At 40.3% G+C, this 19,951-nt stretch overlaps 1 protein-coding gene across 3 annotated transcripts in view; it reads right to left on the bottom strand.

The window, feature by feature from the left end:
* The window catches only part of CALCRL (calcitonin receptor like receptor), a 110,198-nt gene that overhangs the window by 56,505 nt on the left and 33,742 nt on the right, over nucleotides 1-19,951 (bottom strand). For 2 of the 3 annotated variants that reach the window (XM_030580744.1, XM_030580745.1), the window contains exon 2: nucleotides 1,661-1,749. The gene's annotated coding sequence lies outside the window, so the exon portion shown is untranslated. Of the gene's footprint in view, nucleotides 1-1,660; nucleotides 1,750-9,693; nucleotides 9,845-19,951 lie in introns of all 3 variants that reach the window. The other variant, XM_030580746.1, reaches the window with a different exon arrangement.

Here is a 19,951-nt window from a genome sequence, read left to right as displayed (position 1 = left end):
CAGCTCTGCCTCCACCTCCTCCCAACATAGGGGCTGTGTTGGGGTGGGGAAGAGGGCATGGAAGAGCTCTCCTACACCAATCCTCCACTGGGGAGATCTGTTAAGGACCCTACATCAATGTGGAATTAAGATATGCCTGATAACAGCTCCAAGTGGTATCAGAACCAGAGCTGTCTCTCCAATTCAGGGAGCTGGAGCTGGCGCTGGTTCCCCGAAGACTCTCTGTGACTAAGTGGAATTCTGGTGCAGGAGAGAATCTGCCCCATTACACTATAGGTCATTAAACATGCAGTAAATTCTGGCTACACGCGAGGGTTGAAGCCCATGTTTTAAGTAAAACTGCAGTTTAGTTTATATGAGCATTTAACTGGCATGTTTAAAAAGGAAATTCCACTCCTTCCTTCCTTTTACTCCTGTGACACTGATGGAAAAACTGATCCATAGGTAGCAACTTTAGGCTAATGCTACAGCTTCCCAGGAATGATGGGAGTCAATGCAGGGATTAACAGCAAGCTGTAAAATAGCTTCCATATCTGCTGATAGTTGAACATTCCCAAATATGGAAATATCAGATCTTTGTGGAACTCCTGTAACATCTCTCCCATAAACATAATAATGTATTTCCATTACCCAGCAAGAGAATAAATGAATAAATAATTAAATACATAAAATTCTGTGTTCTGTTCCTTGTCTGTAGATGTAAACAGTGTGGGAACAGGGTACCACTTTATGTATAACAAATGCATTGCAAATGTATTTCTGAACACTTTAAAAAGTAAGTTCAGCTATTCCAAGGGCACCTTTTCACATAACAATGCAGATTGTTATATGAATGAATCTTTGTACATTGAGGTATAAATCCACTAACACCCCTTAAAAGGCACAAAATCTCTTTCAAACCACATATATAGACATAATTGTCCTCCTGTGGGAAACCCTGTGGAAGGGGGTTGACAGGAGGAAATCTCTGAGAGGTTCCCTTGCAATGATTTGTTCCATTGTGGGGTTGGATTTGCTCCCCACAAAACAGGCCACAGGGCTCAAACCCCCTTCCCCTCAGACTCTGTAGATATGAGGATAAGTGGAAAGGCAGGACCAACCACACAAAGGCCTATTCCTCCTAAGAGGCTCCCCAGCCCACACCTTTCCTGCTGCTCTAGTAGGTGCTCTAATAGCCTCCCCTAAGGAGGGAGCCCTACCAAGAAGATGATCCAGCAGAAAGATAATTCAGTCTGGGCCATACCACATTATTTTAGGGAATAACATGACCCCAGCCCTCCTCCCTTGACTCCAGATGTCCGTGTAGATCCCTGGACTTATGGAGCATCCTCAGCAGAGTTCAGTTGAAGTGGGTGCTGCCATAGAGATATCTAAGACCTTCCACCTCTTCTACATGATCCATGCACTGAGGGGACCTTCCAAATGTTGATCTGGGGGATATGATCAGGCCTTACTTTTCTAAATTAACATATTTTACTATATTAGCATTAATTACCATTAATAGTAGTAGTAATCCACAGTACTGTAGGACTGAGCTTCAGATTGTGGACGATACTACCAGAGCTACTCCAGCATTACTTAAGCCACAAAAATCATATTCTGGATATTGCAGGTTTAACTGATATTGAAGGGAGAGCACTGTTGTGAGCCAATTACTTACATGCAAAGGTGTGTCCAGATTCCAACCACATTTTCCTTTGGGTCATACTCACTCTTGTCTCGGATATGTTCTTATCCAGTAGTTATGTCCTACAAGAGATTGATTGGTGACAATAAGCAAACAATTGAGCATACCTTGACCAGCAGGAGTCATTTCACACAGAATCCATCCCACAAAAAACATAATCTTATATACATAATGATGATAGTAAGCAAGAAGCCTGCCTGTCTTTTGTATTTTGTACAATGCCTAGTACAACTGGGACCTTGACCACTTGGTATTATTGTAATACAAATAATTACTAAACGTTCTTACTTTTTGGGATGTAGAGTTTGTTTAATTTTCAGGGTTTAATGAAGCCTGAAGATGCCAATTTGGGCCTGGTATAAGGTTAAAGCAGTGTTCCCCAACCTTTTTCGTCTGGCGGGCACCAGACAATGAGCCATGGACGACTATGGCGGCGGATGAGCATCCACTGAAATGCCACCAACAAGTGACAACGTCAATAGGCATCGCCGCCGAAATGCTGCCGACAAGTAGCATCATCCAGAGGCGTCGCCGCCGAAATACCGCTGAAAAATGGCGGCATTTCGGCGGCGACGCCTCTGGATGACGCAGCTTGTCGGCAGCATTTCAGCGGATGCTTGTCCACTGGCCAGTACACGGGTGCACTTAGATGCTCCAGCGGGCATCATGGCACCCGTAGGCACTGCGTTGGGGACCCCTGGGTTAAAGACACTTACAGTTGTGCCTGTTTATACCAGGCATGAATTTGGCCCAATATCATTCTCTCTCTCTCTTCTACTATTGGTAGGTAACCGTCCTGAGGTGTCTTCCAACCCTAATCTTCAATGATTCTATGATTCTATTTAGCAATGTTGTCACCCTTGTTAGAGTACTTCTGGAGTAGGAGGGCTCCCTAGCCAGAAGCTTTATCAGATTATTTGACTATCAACCTGATCCTTAATAAGTAATGTAAGATGTAGTGTGTTCTTTTGTTGTAACTTTGCCTTAATAAAAAGTTAAAACATATTCTTGAAAGTGGGTCCTTGCAGAGACCATTATCTGATATACAGACTAGGAAGAAGTATTGTTAGTTAGTTTCTAGCCAGTCTGTTTGTAAAAGGAACACCTAAACAGTACATGTGTATTGGGCAAAGCATGATATCATCCCAGTGGTAATGGAGACTTCTGATTGTTAGACTTCAAGAGCCCATTGCCTCTCAGGTTACTCACATACAATCTCTGGAACACGTGACCAGGGCACAGAGCTGAGAGAAAGCTCTATAATTGTATAGGCCTGTTTATTTTCAGTATTTCACATTATGACTTTTTCTTTATTTATGCATAGCTACCAGTCAAATATTACTCCGATGGGAATTTGAACTAGAAATCAACATTGAAAAATATATTGACTATTGATATGAATTGCTTTAAATGTTCTTCACAGTGGATTATTTCACTTGTTGTAGTTAAAAGAATTTAAACTGGAGCTGGACAAATAAGCTATTGTTTTGGACTGTCACATTCAGATAAGCTGAAAGGTCTCTGGACTCATAGCGAAGACAGAGAAAGTAGTTAACTACCTGGGCACAAGGTCATAACACTGAAGGCTGTTGTCTTTTCCTCTCCAAACAATGACATATTAGTGCTAGGCAGTCTCATTTTGTCCTCAAGAACAGTGAGCCAAATGGGGTGCAGGCACTGCTATATATTTTAGGGCATGCAAGCATAATTTAGGGTTATTTTTTTTTGCCTATTTACTGATAATATGCATGAGTCTGAAATTTCAATAATTTTCTCTATAACAGTCCCTAAATAGTTTTCCAAAACATATTCTCACTGACTGATAGATTTAGCATGCAAGGTCAAATAATGCCCTTAGATACACCTGTGTACCTCCATTCACTTCAGAGAGGTTGTACAGTGTACATGAAGACAGAATTTGGCTGTTTTGATTAAGGGTGCAAGACTATTTACATTTAACATTAAACAATATTGGCCACCTGCTAGCCCAGTTACTTAAATGAGGCACACCTTTTATAGGTAATGGCTTTGTAAGCATCTCTTATCATCTCTTCCAGGGGCATGCTCAAACTCTGAGTTCCTAATTCCCCTTAGTAGACAAGAGATGAGCTCATTTCTGCAATGCTTTGAGTGCTTCCTACTCAGTGTCCCTAAAGTTGTTAATGTACATTCAATTTATACCTAAGAAAAGAAAGTCTCTTCCTAGAGATGACTGCTTTTTTGATATAATTGCAAAATGTGTGGGTGCGGTTCATGTATTATACATTTGGATTTCAGTAAAGAATTTTCTACATCATCTCATGAATTCATTAGCTCAAAATTGATTCTATTTGGTTTGGATAAGAACATTGCAATGTAGATTAAAAAGTGGCTGAAGGATAAACAGCACTACATAGAGTTAGGGTTGAGGTGGTTGTTGAGATACAGCTGATATAAATGTTGAATCCTATTTTAATGACCCTATCCTGTTTCAGTAATCTGAAAAACGTAAATGGAATTCACAGATGATTCTAAGTTGAAAGGTGTTGCGAGCAGAAGTAAGGAAACTAAATACAAAGGTATCTGTGGAGAGAAGATTTTAACTTGGGAAAGATCCAGGATAATATATTTGGGGAAATATAGTCAGATACATATACAATATATTTAATGGCAGAAAAAACCAGAAAGCATTGATGCTGAAAGAAACCTAAGAATAACAGTGTAAAAAATATTCCCACAGTGGAAGTCTAACTCTACAGTAAAATTGCAAGTAGTTAAGGATGTTCATATAGGCAGCTATTTCGCAATGCAAATTTGGCTGTTTGGGGGAGGGAGGTTTTTTTTGTTTTTTTAAATAGAGTCCTCTATCACTGTCATATCTAGGAAAGCAACAGTAAAGTGATACTTACAAACTTTAAGAGATTTGAATGAGAATAGTTTTAAAAGAAATTTAAAACACTTTATTTCTAGATTCCCAGGCCAGAAGAGACCATTGAGATAATGTAATCTAAAATAGGGCATAGATCTTCTCCAAAATAATTCATGGAGCATATCTTTTACAAAAAACATTCAATCTTGACTTAAAAATTGTCAATGATCGAGAATCTACCACAACCCTTGGTAAGTTGTTCCAATGGTTAATTACACTCACTGTGAAAACGTGTGCCTTATTTGCGGTCTGAATTTATCTAGCTCCAATTTTCAGCCATTGGATCATGTTATAATGTTCTCTGCTAGACTGAAGAGCCCATTATTAAATAGTTGTTCCTCATGCAGCTACTTATAGACTGTGCTCAAGTCACCCCTTAAACTTCTCTTTGTTAAGTTAAGTAAAAGGCTCCCCAGCTGGACTTCATGCATGAAGTATGGCAGCCAGGCAACTGCCTGGATGCCCCACTTCCTTTCAGGAAGAGGGAAGACTGGAATGCATTGTGCGAGACAAAATCAAGGCTGCCTGGGGGGGAGGGGGGGCCAAATGGGGCAATTTGCCCCAGGCCCCGGGGCCCCGCAGGGGCCCTGCGAGCCCTGGCCTGGCGGTGGTCTGGGTCTTCAGTGGCATTTCGGCGGCGGGGGGCCCTTCAGTCACTTCAGGTCTTCGGCGGCATTTCGGCAGCAGGGGGCACTTCAGTGCTGCCGAAGATATGGAGTGACTGAAGGGCCCCCTGCAGCTGAAATGCTGCCAAAGACCCGGACTGCCACCCAGTGAGTACAAGCACCGCAGCTCCCCTGCTTTGCTCCCGGTCCCCTGAATCCTCTGGGCAGCCCTGGACAAAGTCCAACCAGGGAGTCTGCAGATACAGGAGAATAGGGGCATGAGATACCCAAACTACTTCTCCCATCTGTCTACTGACTGTAACTGGCAACTCCATAATGAGAGAGGACAAGTATTATTACAGTGGTTCAGATTAACATGAGCTTTTTAAAAGTCCATCAAACACACAACTTGATAGAAACATGGTGGAAGCCCATGCACTGAGTCCCCCTCTCTTTCCTCACATCTTTATGTGCTGCTGACAGATTCAACAAGACAGACAGCAGGTCATCAGTTTACACATTAGATATTAAGAGTAAGTGTGATTTAATGTATTAATTGATAGAAATATTTTCTAAAATAAAGGCACCAGAATTAGCATGGGGAATTTCAACAGTAAATCAGTTCTTCAAATATCACACTTGTATGTTACTTTTATTGCCTACTGTACAGAATATGAGATAACTTAACCATATTAACTGCATGTTTCTTCTCTTTATTACATTCCTCTCAGCCAAATTATTTCTATTTTTTATTTTATTTTATATTATTTCCATTGCTTTTGTAGTATTTGTCGCTGTCAGCAGTGACATGTACTCAGAAGGCAGAGCTCCACAACTGTAGAATGAACTGAGCCAAAAGAGTCACTCATAAAGCTTTAACAGATGTTTTTTCCCTTCCCCTCCTGCCTTCTCCACAAAGCCATCCTGCCCACATCAACAGCTGTTTCTGCTTTTACTCTTTTCCCTTCCTCTCAAGAGTAAATGCCCTCCTGATTGAACTCCAGAAAGGTACCGTTTTAACACCAGAGCAAAGGGAGAATACAGCCAGAAATACCAGGGCTTGAACTTATATCCTCTGGGCATAGCTAGCACAAGCTAGGCATCTTTCAGACATCACACACACTCTCTCTGGGAGAGTGTTTTCAGAATGACTGATTTAAGCTCCATGTAGTGTTGGAGCCATCAGGAAAATCTGCAACACTGAATTTACAGCTGTATATGCAAACCTCTTTGGTTGAAAAATTGAAGTGGATGGTTTATGACAACACTCTGTCACACACAAAGAGTACTTCCTGATTTTGATTGGTTGGAATTACTCTGATAATCACTGTTCTCACAATATTTTGTTATCTCTGTTTCTATTTAGAATCAGGGAGTGAGGAGGCATAGGACTCAAAACATTTCAAACCTCAGGCAAGCTTTTGGTTTGGTTCATTCCAAGATATTGGCAAAGGACCAAGCTGGAAATGATCCAAACTTTTTCATGCATCCCTAATTCAAATGGCCTGCAAGGATCTTTTGACAGTTTGAGGAAATCTCAAATCAAAATCATGTTCCAAATGGAACAGCACATAGGGCCCAATTCTGGCAGGTGCTAATCACCCTCATTTACTGTTGACTTCTGGAGCACTCTGCACCTTAGAGGAGGAGGTCCATAATAACTCCTAATTAAGGAGCTTGATTAACAGTGATTGATTAACAGATTCATTGACAAAGCTGAAGGAGGACTGCAAAGTGTCCAGGGCTGCTGCAGTGCAATTTGGAAATATTTTTAATCTGATAAATGACTTTTCAGACTTTGAGGGATTGATTCCCCTTTTACAGAGTTTGAACAAGGGACATCGAGATCCATTATCGATAACACTACCCTGTCCACTAAAGGAGGCTAGCTGACCACAGTTAGCAGTTTGTTGAACTGTTTTTTAACCAGACCTCTAACAATTAGAGGGAAACCCCATTATAGGTAGCTGATAATTAACATGTTACATCTGAGCAGCACATTTTCAAGCTACTAGAATTCCCTTTTCAACACTGCTTTGAATTAACTCACAGGCAACAGCATGTCGAATTCAGAAGTGTTTTCCCAGCAACATTGCACAGACACCTTTGCAACCCCCCTAGAATTGTTCTTACGGCACTTGTGCAGTGGTAATGAAGCGTTAGCTTCCCATGAGCCTCAAAGGCTTCATTGCAGCACACTCTTTCTCTGGATAAAGCAGGACATGTTACTTGGTGGGCTATATTGCATCTTTCTTTAGTTCTTGGGTGAATTGATACTTTGCCTGAATAAGCTGGATCCTCATGGTGTTATATTTCAGATAGTTCATGTAATAAACACTAACCATAGCCTAACTTAATGTTAATATACTGGGCCAAATTGATCACTAATGCAACTCATTGTGATTTCGATGGGATTGTTGCATTCAGCACACTTACTATAGTCAGGGGCAGCTCCAGGCACCAGCACAGCAAGCGCATGCCTGGAGCAGCAAGCTGCGGGGAGCGGCCTGCTGATCGCTGTGAGGGCGGCAGTCAGGCTTCCTTCGGCGGTGTTTCTGCACAAGGTTCGCAGTCCAACAGTTCTGGCAGTAATTCAGCGGTGGGTACACTGAAGGTGCGTGACCAGAGGACCTCCTACAGAAAAGCTACCCAAACCGTGTGACTGGCGGACCTCCCGCAGAAATGCCGCCGAAGGTTGCCTGACTGCCATGCTTGGGGCAGCAAAAAACATAGAGCCGTCCCTGACTATAGTTACCTTTTCTGTTCTGCTATGTAACTATCATCTCCCAAGCCCGGACAAAGCAGAAAAGGAGAAATTAAATCACTTGGCGCATATACTTTTTTCAAATAATGCTCTGAAAATCATTGGCTATAATTATGGCTGGTTCTGAGTACGTGCTAGTGGTGAGAAGTGGGATCACAGAGCCATTCCCAGTACACTGCAAAGGAGGCAGCCATATTTTGCTTGCAAAATGCTGTGGACCACAAGGGGAGAAAGCCAGAGGGCAGTTCCTGCAGCACTCAGAACCCTAGAAGAGTAGGATTTGGGTTTGGAGTGGAGGGCAGTTGGTAAATATAGAGCAGCACTGGGGAAAGCACATGCAATAGGTGCAGAAAGCATTGCAGGGAATGACACTGATCCTAGCTACCTCTGAAGTGGTGTTATTCCTGCTCCTGACTTCTGCAGGCATACTGCTTTCAGGGGTCTTCACACTGCTTGGTTCCTTTTCCCTCCACCATTGCACAGGCTCGTTGAGCCTTAGTATAGTCCTTTGCAAATTACTTTTGCCTGAAATAAAAACTCCTTGGAGCCCAATACTGTAGCTGTTCTGCATGCAGATCCTTCAGGTAGGGTCTACACATGAAGTGGCTACAGTATGAAGGCTTGGAGCTCTTTGGGAGTGGGGGTGAGAAAAGAAATTAGCAAGTGGGGACCAAATGGGGGGAAAGAGGAAGAGAGAGTATGACATAGCTTCATTTTATTGTTGCTGGAAATTGTACATCAGCTTCTTCATGTACTAGCTGGAAATACAGACATTATGATACAGTGCTTCCTTGTACTTTTCTGTCTTTCCCTGAGTCATCCTTTAAGATAAATGTACTTGAAGGTCTCAGATGTGTTTCAGGTGAACTACTGCAGGCTAGTTCATGACATGGTACATCATTTATACTCTCTTTATGAGTGTGCAAATAATTTTTTATCACTTAAAAGTAAAGTTGTTTGCCAGAGAGCTTGTACAGATTACAGAACAGCCTGTGGCTATGATTACAACACAATGAATTACTCCTGTGCACTTTTCCCCATTAGTAGATTTTGGCTATCACACAATTACATTTAGTTTTCCATGTCCAACGGATACTATAAGCAGTAATCAGTAATGTTCTTGGCCGTTGGCAATAATACTTAAGATCTTAAAAGACCTATCACAATATGTGGACAGCACTATTTTTTCTGGGAAGTTTAAAGCCATTTTTGATCTTGGTAACAGTGTCTTTTGCATTCAGTTCTAAATGTCTGATGAGATTTTAAATTGTGCTTGGGAGAGCCAGTAGGACTGACACTTTAGGATGGGGATTGAGAGGAAGAAATCTGCACAAGTTTCTGCTTGTGAAACTTTCTCAACAGTTGCTGCATTAGGGGCAAGGTTATTCCTTTCATGCAGAATAGCCAACGGTGCCTACCCAGAAAGGTTGCAGATCCTTCAGGATCAGTGGGAGGCCAGGGCTATTCCTGTTCTCATGGTTATGGCTCACTGCATCAAATCGGTCTCTAGCAGGGGTACACTGATGGGCTAAAGATGGTTCTCCAATGTGTGTACGTGAGGTAGAGGGAAGGAGGAATTGTGGAAGTATTTATACAGTATGAGACATGACAGGTGGTGGCAATAAGGAGTTTTGGGGAGGAGGGATGATGCTTTCTCCCTGCCCTGACCCATCTGTGCCTCTCCTAGTCTACCCTCTGCCCTTCCTGCCCACTATGAGGACACCCATACCTGTAGTGAGCCTTCCATAGACTTTGAAGAGAAGAGGGAGTCAGAGGTGTGGTACACTGCCAGTGGAACGGGGGCAGGGGGTCACTGTGCCAAGGATCTCCTATGCACTGGGATCATAAAAGGTATGATCCAGCTGTATTTTCTCACGTTTCTGCAAGAATAGTTACTGGTGCTAGATAAATACAACCATAACAATCATAATCATACCTTATTTTCCAGAAAAAGCATGTAAGAGCAGAGACAAAATAACAGAATCACTTCACAACATTTTGTAGATTATATTATTTCCGGACAACAGTGATAGCTATTTTGCCTTTTAGAGGGAAGAAGCAATCACAGTCGCATGGCATTGTATCTTCGCGCTCTCATTTCTAGCTCAAACAAAGTAACACAAGCTGGCAGCATTCATCAAACCACCTTCCCTGGGAGAACTAGAAATCGATTTTTGCTTATTTTGCACAAAAAAGGTTGATAACAATCTAGGTTTTATTTACATTTTAAAACAACTGCACCTTTTATTGCTCTTGGCTATAGATTAAAATTAACATACAAATGATTCCCTTTTTGAAGTAGTTGTTAAATAAAGGCACTAGTGGGTTTGGCAATGAACACCTTTGTAAACAGATTGACACTGCTGTAATTTGTTGCCATGCTAGATTTCTTGGTCTATTCATGAGGATATTATTGTGAGAAGTGAGATTTTAAGTTACTGTTAGTAACACCTCCTGGTTGCCAGTTGTTTCTCGATTTGCTGAAGAACTCGTTCAACCCAGTACTCATTCCTTAAAAGATGTTTCTATATGGTATTTCAGAGAGCAACTCTTATTATTTATTTACTGAAGCTAACAAATCTGCTGGTTCAAACATTAAAAATGCATTTTCCTGTGCAAAAGAAATTGCATAGGCAGAAGCTCCTGGTAACTTTGTATGGTGCATAATTAAGAACTGCTACTTTAGGACATCACATTCCCTCTAAAAAAAGATGGCAAAGCTATTCAGTGATGCTAACTTTTGCAGAGAGCTATTATCAACCTGTGTTTTTTCCTGTTTTACGAACATGTTCTGAACAGACATTTAAAATAACTTTCTTTCCTGAAAAGTCTTTGTGCCAAGAGCTTTTTTTTTTCCCCTCTCCCTGGTTCTACCTACCATGTAAAACAAAGGTTTGTTAAAAAAAGAAATGCACAGTCACGCTTAACATATTTTAAGCAGCGTTAAAGAACATTTCCGAAATAATCTTGTCTTTAAAATCAATTTATTTTCATGAGCATTCAGAATAACAAAAGTAGCAGCTTTCCAAATGGTCACCATTTTATCATCAACTCCTATTCTTAAAAGGGGCCTGTCCATTAAAAAAATGGTCTGTTCCTAGCAAGAGACCAACTTTAAGAATGCTTTAAAAAATGGAACTTGCGAATATTATTTTACTGAGGCATAATTTAAAAAAACATTATATTGTTAACAGCAAAACAAATAAAATCTTGCACTTCTACAGACTATCCCATCAGAGATCTTAAAGGTCTTGACAAACACTAATCAGTGAAGCTTCAAAACATCCATGTGGATAGGTTAGTTATGGATGGGTGAGCTGTTGCAATGAGAAGCTAAATTGTATTTTTGAAAACAGAATAAGGATGTGGAACAGCCAGGAAAAGAAGATCCCAGGACCTTTGATTATTTTAATGATAAGTCTTCTTCATTATTCACAATTCATTCAGGGCTTATCAGAAATGCATAATTTAATAGCAGTGTTTATTAGTATTGCAGTAGCACCTCAAGGTCCCAATTGTAGACCAGGTTGCACTGTGCTAGGAACTGTACAAACAGAACAAAAATGTTGTAAGAAGTTGGGACAGGGATTGTCTAAATAGAATATCTAGTTATGTGGAATTCTCTGTCTTTTCTGTTTAAAAAAAATACGTTGTGAAACACCCTCCCCACCCTCCACCGCACCCCCCACCAAAATGTACTGTCTAGGAGTTGGGAAAATGTATGTCTTTGAAACAATTATGAACAATCCAATTCGATGGCATGACGCTGACTATGATTTAGCAGACAATGTAGACCAGGACAAACCATGTTCAGCATCATGTCCACTAACCGTGATTAAAGATTGGTGTAGCTAGGTTTAATCATGGTTCTCTAACAAACATGATTGATTTTGGTCTACATTGAGTGCTAAATTGAGGGTCTAACTGGGGTCTAACTCAGTTGTTTACAGTATGCTCAAACATGACTAGGTTCCAACCCAAACGTAGAATAAGCACTCTTGAATCAGAAACAGTGAATGGAAATTCACTACTTTTTTTATTTAATAACTACAGATGAAACAACTCCAGCCTGCTGCATACTTCAAGTCTCTCCCTTTCTCTCTAGTGCAATGGAGACACAAACCTTTAATAAAAGTCTTTGAAGAGAATATGATTCTCTAATGGCTTCCATATTAACCCTAATTCTTAGGGCTCAGCTACTCCTTTCTCTGTATGATTGTGCCTAGGTAGGGGAACTACCATTGCCCTTTGCACTCCCTGTGAGTCCCAGGAACCATATACTGGGGATAGTCTCATCCAGAAATGTTCCTGGAGGTTCCCATTCCAGTGCTGCCTTCTGCACCCCATGCCGGCATGTGCCATGCCTCTGAAAGCCATTCAGCTACAAAAGGCTGTAGGGTTCACTGTCAAATCTGATGCAAAGATGATGGATAAAGATAATAAAAACATTTAAACACTTAATAATGGAAACCTATCCTTTTAAAGTGGCTGTCCTCACTGTGGTCAGTGGAGTTGTGATCACAAGGTGCTGGCTATCCTCGTCTCCAGCTGCTAAATTGCATTCAAAGAAGCAAAAAATATATTCAATAACTACCTCAATATTACTGTTCCTTGCTGTGGTTGATACAGTGACATTCTGGTTGGGAGGGGAATGGTTGCATGTTATTGTCAATAGAAAGAGATTGGCAATGACAATCTCTCTATTAGGTGTAGTTCATTGCCATGAAAAACTTGGAGAACTCCTGTTTCACAGTTTTCTCATCAGATCTATTTTAATGCCTCATTACTGCTCTGCTATCCTTATTAGTCAACAATCTATTTGAGGGACTAAATCATAATTTAAAAGAGAGCATGACATCTCTGAATGTTTACACCTTGCTGATATTGAGAAAATAGGCCAAAACCCCAAATTCAGAGAGACACCAATTTTGGTTGGACGTATTCCTGGAGGTTTCATCACACGACATAATCTTTAATTAAAGATTAATCTTTAATTCCTGGAGAGTCCAGGACAATGCTGGAGGGTTGACAGCCCTACAGGGATGGTTATTAATGTGACCACAAACTAGACCCATTGGAGCAGAAACCACTGGGACTGAGAATGTGTTATTAGATTTACTGGGTCCTCCTGCCTGTGATCAGCTTCTGGTGTTGTTTCCCAGCTGCATATTCAGAACACTGAATTTCAATGGAACACATAAATTCTCTGGAAATCTCTATCTCATTTTGTTCCTTTAAAAAAACAATATCCCATGTGCACTGTGTTCCAAGCCGCACTGCAGCCCTCCAGGTCACCTGGATTGCTACCATAACATGGACAGGTTTAGAGGACTGGGTAAATCATGTGGGGTGGGAGCACATAGAAGCCCCAGGTCAAGAGGGGCCAAAGATGGCTTAAAGCCACCTTTCTCCCTGTCAAGGTTCCTTCCCCACTCTGAACTTTAAGGTACAAATGTGGGGACCTGCATGGACACTTCTAAGCTTAATTACTAGCTTAGATCTGGTAACTTTGCCACCATACAGAAATTTCAGTGTCTGGATCACTTCTTGTCCCCCCCAAAAAACCTTCCCCTCCCTGGGCAGCCTTGAGAGACTTCACCAATTCCCTGGTGAACACAGATCCAAACCCCTTGGATCTTAAAACAAGGAGAAATTAACCATTCCCCATCCATTCCCCCCACCAATCCCTGGTGAGTCCAGATCCAATCCCCTTGGATCTTAAAACAAGGAAAAATCAATCAGGCTCTTAAAAAGAAAGCTTTTAATTAAAGAAAGAAAAGTAAAAAAATCATCTCTGTAAAATCAGGATGGAAAATATATTACAGGGTAATCAGATTCATATAGCCCAGAGGAACCCCCTCTAGCCTTAGGTTCAAAGTTACAGCAAGCAGAGGTAAAATCTTCTCAGCAAAAAAAGAAACATTTACAAGTTGAGAAAACAAAAATAAAACTAATCCGCCTTGCCTGGCTGTTACTTACAATTTTGAAACATGAGAGACTGATTCAGAAAGATTTGGAGAGCCTGGATTGACGTCTGGTCTCTCTTAGTCCCAAGAGCGAAAAACACCCAAAATAAAGAGCACAAACAAAGACTTCCCTCCACCAAGATTTGAAAGTATCTTGTCCCTTTACTGGTCCTCTGGTCAGGTATCAGCCAGGTTTACTGAGCTTCTTAACCCTTTACAGGTAAAAGAGGCATTAACCCTTAACTATCTGTTTATGACACTCCCCCTCCTGCAGGCTGCAAATTCTATGCTGTGCCTCCTAGAGGAGTCGTATAGAATCTCACCCAAGGACTTTAACTTTCCAACTTAACGCAACAAAAAAAGAAAAATATTCTCCACTCCCTCTGCTCATTTGTATATAAAATGCATAGGCTAGCACACCCAAAAAATAAAATTAACGAAGAACACGTTCCCTTTCACACTAAATCATGATTATGCTGAATTAAAAAAACAGTTGGTACAAACTCATGGCTGCATGAATTAGACCACATAGCAGTTTCCTATACACCCTTGCTGAAATGTTTGAAGTTTATTTTTTCCAGAAGCTTCATCCCAGGCTGCACAGAGAAAATTGTACTTCTCTTTGTGTGCCTTCTCAGTTGGTGTTTTTTATTTGAATGACTCTATTTGATGCTGTTTACTAAATAATGACTGAAAAAAGATCCAAGGGTTTCTCTGAGAAAATGTTTACAGCATGAAGTCATTTTCTCTAATGGCCTAGTTTAAAAAGTTATTGTTTTTGTGTCAGTGACATATGCTAATTTTACATGAACAATACGACCAGGGTGCAAAACTTTTTCTCAGGGTCAGAGGCAAGGCAGTGGAACTGGGAGTCTTTGTTAACCAAAATGCATCAATTTCTTGTTCTTTCAGGACTTACTGCCTTTCAGTCTTCTTTTCCAAGACTCTTAATCAGACTCCTTTTTCATTTGGCTATATGTCTTTTACTAAGAAGCTTAAAGGATTTAAATCAAGAGTTTCACCTAAATCAACATCACACTTAGGAAACACGAACACTTAATAATAAAATGGTCACAAAAATAGAAGCTATCTTGGCTAACAATGAGCTGACCTCTTTGGATAAGAGAACCAACCCAAACAGCTTCAAGTTTCAAAAAAAATCGTTAAGTAATGTCCCAGGCCTGGAAACACCAATGCCTAGATCCTCAAAGGTATTTAGACACCTAATTCCCTCTGAAATCAAAGGCCTTTGGGCTTAACTCTCATATAAACTAGGCCAGTTGGGCAGTGTAAAAGGGCCTTAAAATTTGATTTATTTTTATTTATTCAATCATAAGCTGACCCGCCCGAGATGGATAAGTAAAAATGGAAATTTTATTATAACCCATTCATAAGTTGACCCTATAATTCAGGAATCAGCAGACTTTGGCTCCTGGACCATCAGGATAAGCTGCTGGTGGGCCAAGATGGTTTGTTTACCTCGAGCGTCAGCAGGCACGGAAGTAAACCTAAGTAAACAAAGTGTTCCGGCATGCCAGCTGCTTACCCTGATGGACTGGGACAGCAACTGATGGGGAAATTTTGGGTGGGGGGGGCAAAGCTGGGGGTCAGGGGAGTAACCCCTGTGACTACCCCCCACATGACCGGGACCCCCACACTCTTCCCATCCCATCCCTTTCCACCTTATCTGGGGAGGGCCAGGGAGGATGTCTCTGGCCGGGCTGGAGCTGCTCCGGCAGGCAGGGCAGCGTGGCCACAGCCTGCTCCAATGAGCCAGACTGGGCGGAGCAGCCGCAGCATGCTCCAGCCCCAGAGCTGCAGTTGCTTCGGAGGCTGTGGGGAGAGCAGAGTGGCCAGAAGCAGAAAGACTCTTGCCCCGCCTCTTCCCTTCTGGCTCTGCTGGCTGTGCTGCCTCTCCTTGCTCCCCCTGTTGGGGGGAGGGGCTGTGTCCCACCTCTCCCTCTCTACACCCATTCATAAGCCGACCCCTTTCTCTGGTGCTTCCCTTTTTTACTAAAAAAATTCAGCTTATGAACGAGTATATATGGTATACATTCATTTGAAGATCTCTTTGCACTCTCAGACTGGTGTAGAACAGTCTTAACGTACAGTGGCTGTGTTTGTCTTATGGAGGGCAAAGCTCAGTTCCAGGGCTCTTCTGCTGTATGTGATGTCACGCTTTGTGGAGGTTGCCATTTTGAGCCCTGAGCAGCATTGAGGAATGGCTGATGCCCAGCAGGCCGGATCTGGTTGTCAGGGGGCCCCTGCGATTGGATGGGTTACAGGTGCCTAATGCTGCCACTGAATGCAAATGAGAATCAGTCCTCTAATTAATGTTCTTAGTTTTACCCATTGACTTGATTGGCACTAGTCAAGAGAATAAAGATAAGCACCTGCAAAAATGTCTACAGCATCAGTTTGTTTTAATTACACAGGTTTCTTCATTTCCTGCTTCCAAGCAAGAGTAGAAGCATAAGAACCAAAATACCCTCAGAGAAACTGTCCTTGAAACACTAGTATTTATGGAGTGACTGGAAATGGACTTCCAGAAATGACGGCAGTGATATCTGTTCTCACAAGAGAGATTTCTACCCTGATTTACTATTTAAAATAAGTTCAAGTGAGTTTGGAGAAGCTTAGATAGGAGCAATTTTTGATGCTTATTTGAACTGAACCACTAACTACTTCTGAGGTTTTCCCAGTTCTTTCTAAATAACCATAATTCTAAGAAATCTAAATATTTCCTTATAAACCTAAATATTTATAATCTCAGAAGCATTATTTAGTAAAGCTGAAAAGGGAAGATCCATTACATTTCACCCCTTTTGTATTAGGCTCAATTTAGTTAAAAAATCCTAAGTGTCAAAACTACAAATCCCAGCTACCTCAGCAGCCAAAATCAGCCTTTGGAATCCAACCATCGCTGAAGCTAGTTTATTTTACTAAGAATGCATCACTTATAGCTTCCAGAATGGTGAGAAATTTTACTTTATTTCCTTCCTAGTGAAACATTCTACTTAGCAATCATCTACATGAACCAAAAAAAAAAAATAATTAAAATTCAGAGGAACTACACAAAAAGACTTATAATGAAATTCTGGTTTAGAAGTATCCTCTCATTTCATGGTTGCTAGAATCTTTTCCTTTCATTCTGAGGTTCTTGCACCTGTAGTACTCATGAGACAATGAGCTCTGGCATCATATGAGCTATGCTGGGCAACGTATTCATTTCTATCAGAGAAAATTTTACCTTCTTTACTGTACATCAACTTTCTTTATAGTTCACTTTGAAAGTTAACACTTTGAGCTATGAATAGCAGAGTGATGAAAAAATAAGGCATAGAAACAAAATAACGTACTGTTGTAAATTGACAGAGACTTCTACAGCTTTCCACCAATTTTTCTTTTTATAGACCCATTCCAAACCAAACTCCTGAATCCAAATATCTCAGCAGTTTGGGAACATTCAGATACATTTCTGAAATCTGCACCTCTATAGTGATTATTAGTTATTACTTTATGAATAATTTATATTTACTTTGATTTATTTTTTTTTTACTCATCAGCCATTACCAGATACTTCAACAAAAGTTAAAACCCAAAAATAGTTAACGTTAGTCCCAATGGCCTGGAGAGTAGTTACCTACAAATTCATTTCACCTGTAAATCTTCATCATCAATTTTTGTAGTCCCACTGAATTCCATAGTGTAGTAGAATGATCCCTAGCTATATACAAGCACACACAGACCTTGCCTAAGAACCCACACCCCCATTCAAGGCTTTTGATTCACAAAAATAAGAGTATCTATTCAGTTAACAGTAGAAGTAAAACAAAAGTAGAACAGAACAGAAGTAGAGAGTAGAAGTAAAAGTAGAACAAAAGAAGATCAGATATATTCCATCCAGTGAGAAAAGGAGTGGAAGCACATAAACCAGACCATCAGCTTGAACAACATCAGATGGTTTCTAACTGATATTATTGTAGTGCTTGGGAATCCCAGTCATGGGCCAGAATTATTCCACTGTGCTAGGAAAATGTCTGCTTACCATTCATTTCTTCTTCTATTAGTAAAACTGCAAAGATCTGCTTAAGAAGCCATAAAATAGTTACATTTTCCTTTCATACAAATTCCTAAAATGGCTGCCTGAACTATGGTATTGGTGTAGCAAATACTATTGCGCATTACATTAACACATGCTGCTTTGGAAATTGATGTTAATAATAGTGATGGACAAACAGTGGGAAAAGTTATCCACATGTTCTGATAAAGAAAAATCTCATTTAGAAAGTGAATATGTTCACACCTTTTCGCTCCCCCCACAATATTCACACAAGCAAAACTTTGCTTTTGACTTGATTTCACTTTTGATTTGAATTTCAAGCCTGTAGTAATGACAAAACAAAAACTTGTTTTATTATGGAAGCAGTTTATAAAGGTGAGGTTCTTCAATCAGCGAATAAAGCAATATCATGTGACTAAAGCAATCAATTGTACAGGTCTCGTGGCTATCATAAGAGTTCTTATTTAATTCTAGCTCAGTTCCCTAGGTAGCTTGTGACTGAAAATGAGATATGCTAGTAAAGTACTAGTTGTGCTGAGTGCAATAGATTATGTAGCAGTTATTTGCTAATAAAACATTAGTATAAACTGACATGTCTTTATTTTGCTATGCCAGTTAATCAATTATCAAAATATGTTAATATTACACAATTGTTTTTTTTTAAATCAGTTCTCTCAGTTACTCATCACTTAAATGGGTAACAATATTTGTAAGCATTTCACAGAAAAGGAAAAAAAATCCAAAGAAATGTAGTTAAAATGCTCTTAATTTAATGTCGCTGGGTCCTTCTGAACTTGCGGGTAGGAGATGTAGAATATTTTTAGAGCAGTTATTTTAGCAATTAACTGGAGTGACATGTTTTAAATAGGTGATACTTCCAGGAAGATGTAAGGACTATTTTTCTATAAAATATGCTTCAGTGCATGTCATTTCCCTTATGGGCAACTTAGTCCATAACTATCTCTTGCAAGGCTTCTTACACTTTTCTTTGAGGCATCTAGTACTGGTCGCTGTTGGAAACAGAATATTGGACTTGATGGATCCTATGTCTGCTCCAATATGGAATTCCTAAGACCTTATCTCATATGTTCATGTATTCTAATGCAGATTACATTACAGTTCTAGACACGTCATTAGGATGGAGCTGTATTGTCATTCTGAAAAGTGCTATTTGCAAAGATTGTAATTCCTGGGAATGATGCTAAAACGTGAAAGAACACAAAAGCTCTAGATATCTGTTAAAACTTCCCATGCAGTTTGCAGGAAATAAACATATTTACTGATGCAGAACCATATTGTGTTAGAGTTTCCATGGTTAACATTACAAGGCTGCCATCACAATCAAATTTCAATGTTCTGTCGTAAAACATGGGATGTTGCTTGTTTCAGACTTTTCCACTGCATTCTACCCATTTCATTTTGCCTTGTAACAACAGTTAGGAAGCATGAAACATATCAACTCATGTTATTTAAAATCATCTGCTCTCTGCAGAGCACAGATTTTACAGACAGCGCCATCTGGAATCTGTAGGAAACAGTCTGAGTGTTTCCATGAATTTAATTAAAGATCATATGCTTAGGGTGTGGCCGTGGGAAAGACTGGTGTATTTTACACCCAGCCCCTGAAGCCCAATTAGCACTCCTTTAAGTACAAACAGACTTTTCCATATCCCTCTGCACTGCTCCACTCTGTTTTACCTGAATGTAAATCAACTTTAGCAATGCTTCAGATACACACAAGAATTCCACAGCCTCAATAATATATGCTTTCATTGGATAAGTGGATAAACGGAAATATGAAATATTAAACTCCACATGGAACAGCAAGACATTAAGAGCATTATATTAACTACAGTACAAATCATTGGAAGGCACGATGAGCCAAACACAGATTCCATTTATTCCAGACATAATACATGGATAAATACAATTTTTATTTGTGTGTGTAACACATATAT

Source organism: Gopherus evgoodei, chromosome 11, assembly GCF_007399415.2.
Source record: "Gopherus evgoodei ecotype Sinaloan lineage chromosome 11, rGopEvg1_v1.p, whole genome shotgun sequence".
NCBI lineage: Eukaryota > Metazoa > Chordata > Testudines > Testudinidae > Gopherus > Gopherus evgoodei.
Note: the sequence above shows the minus strand (reverse complement) of the source record. Positions and strands in the feature narration are given on the sequence as shown.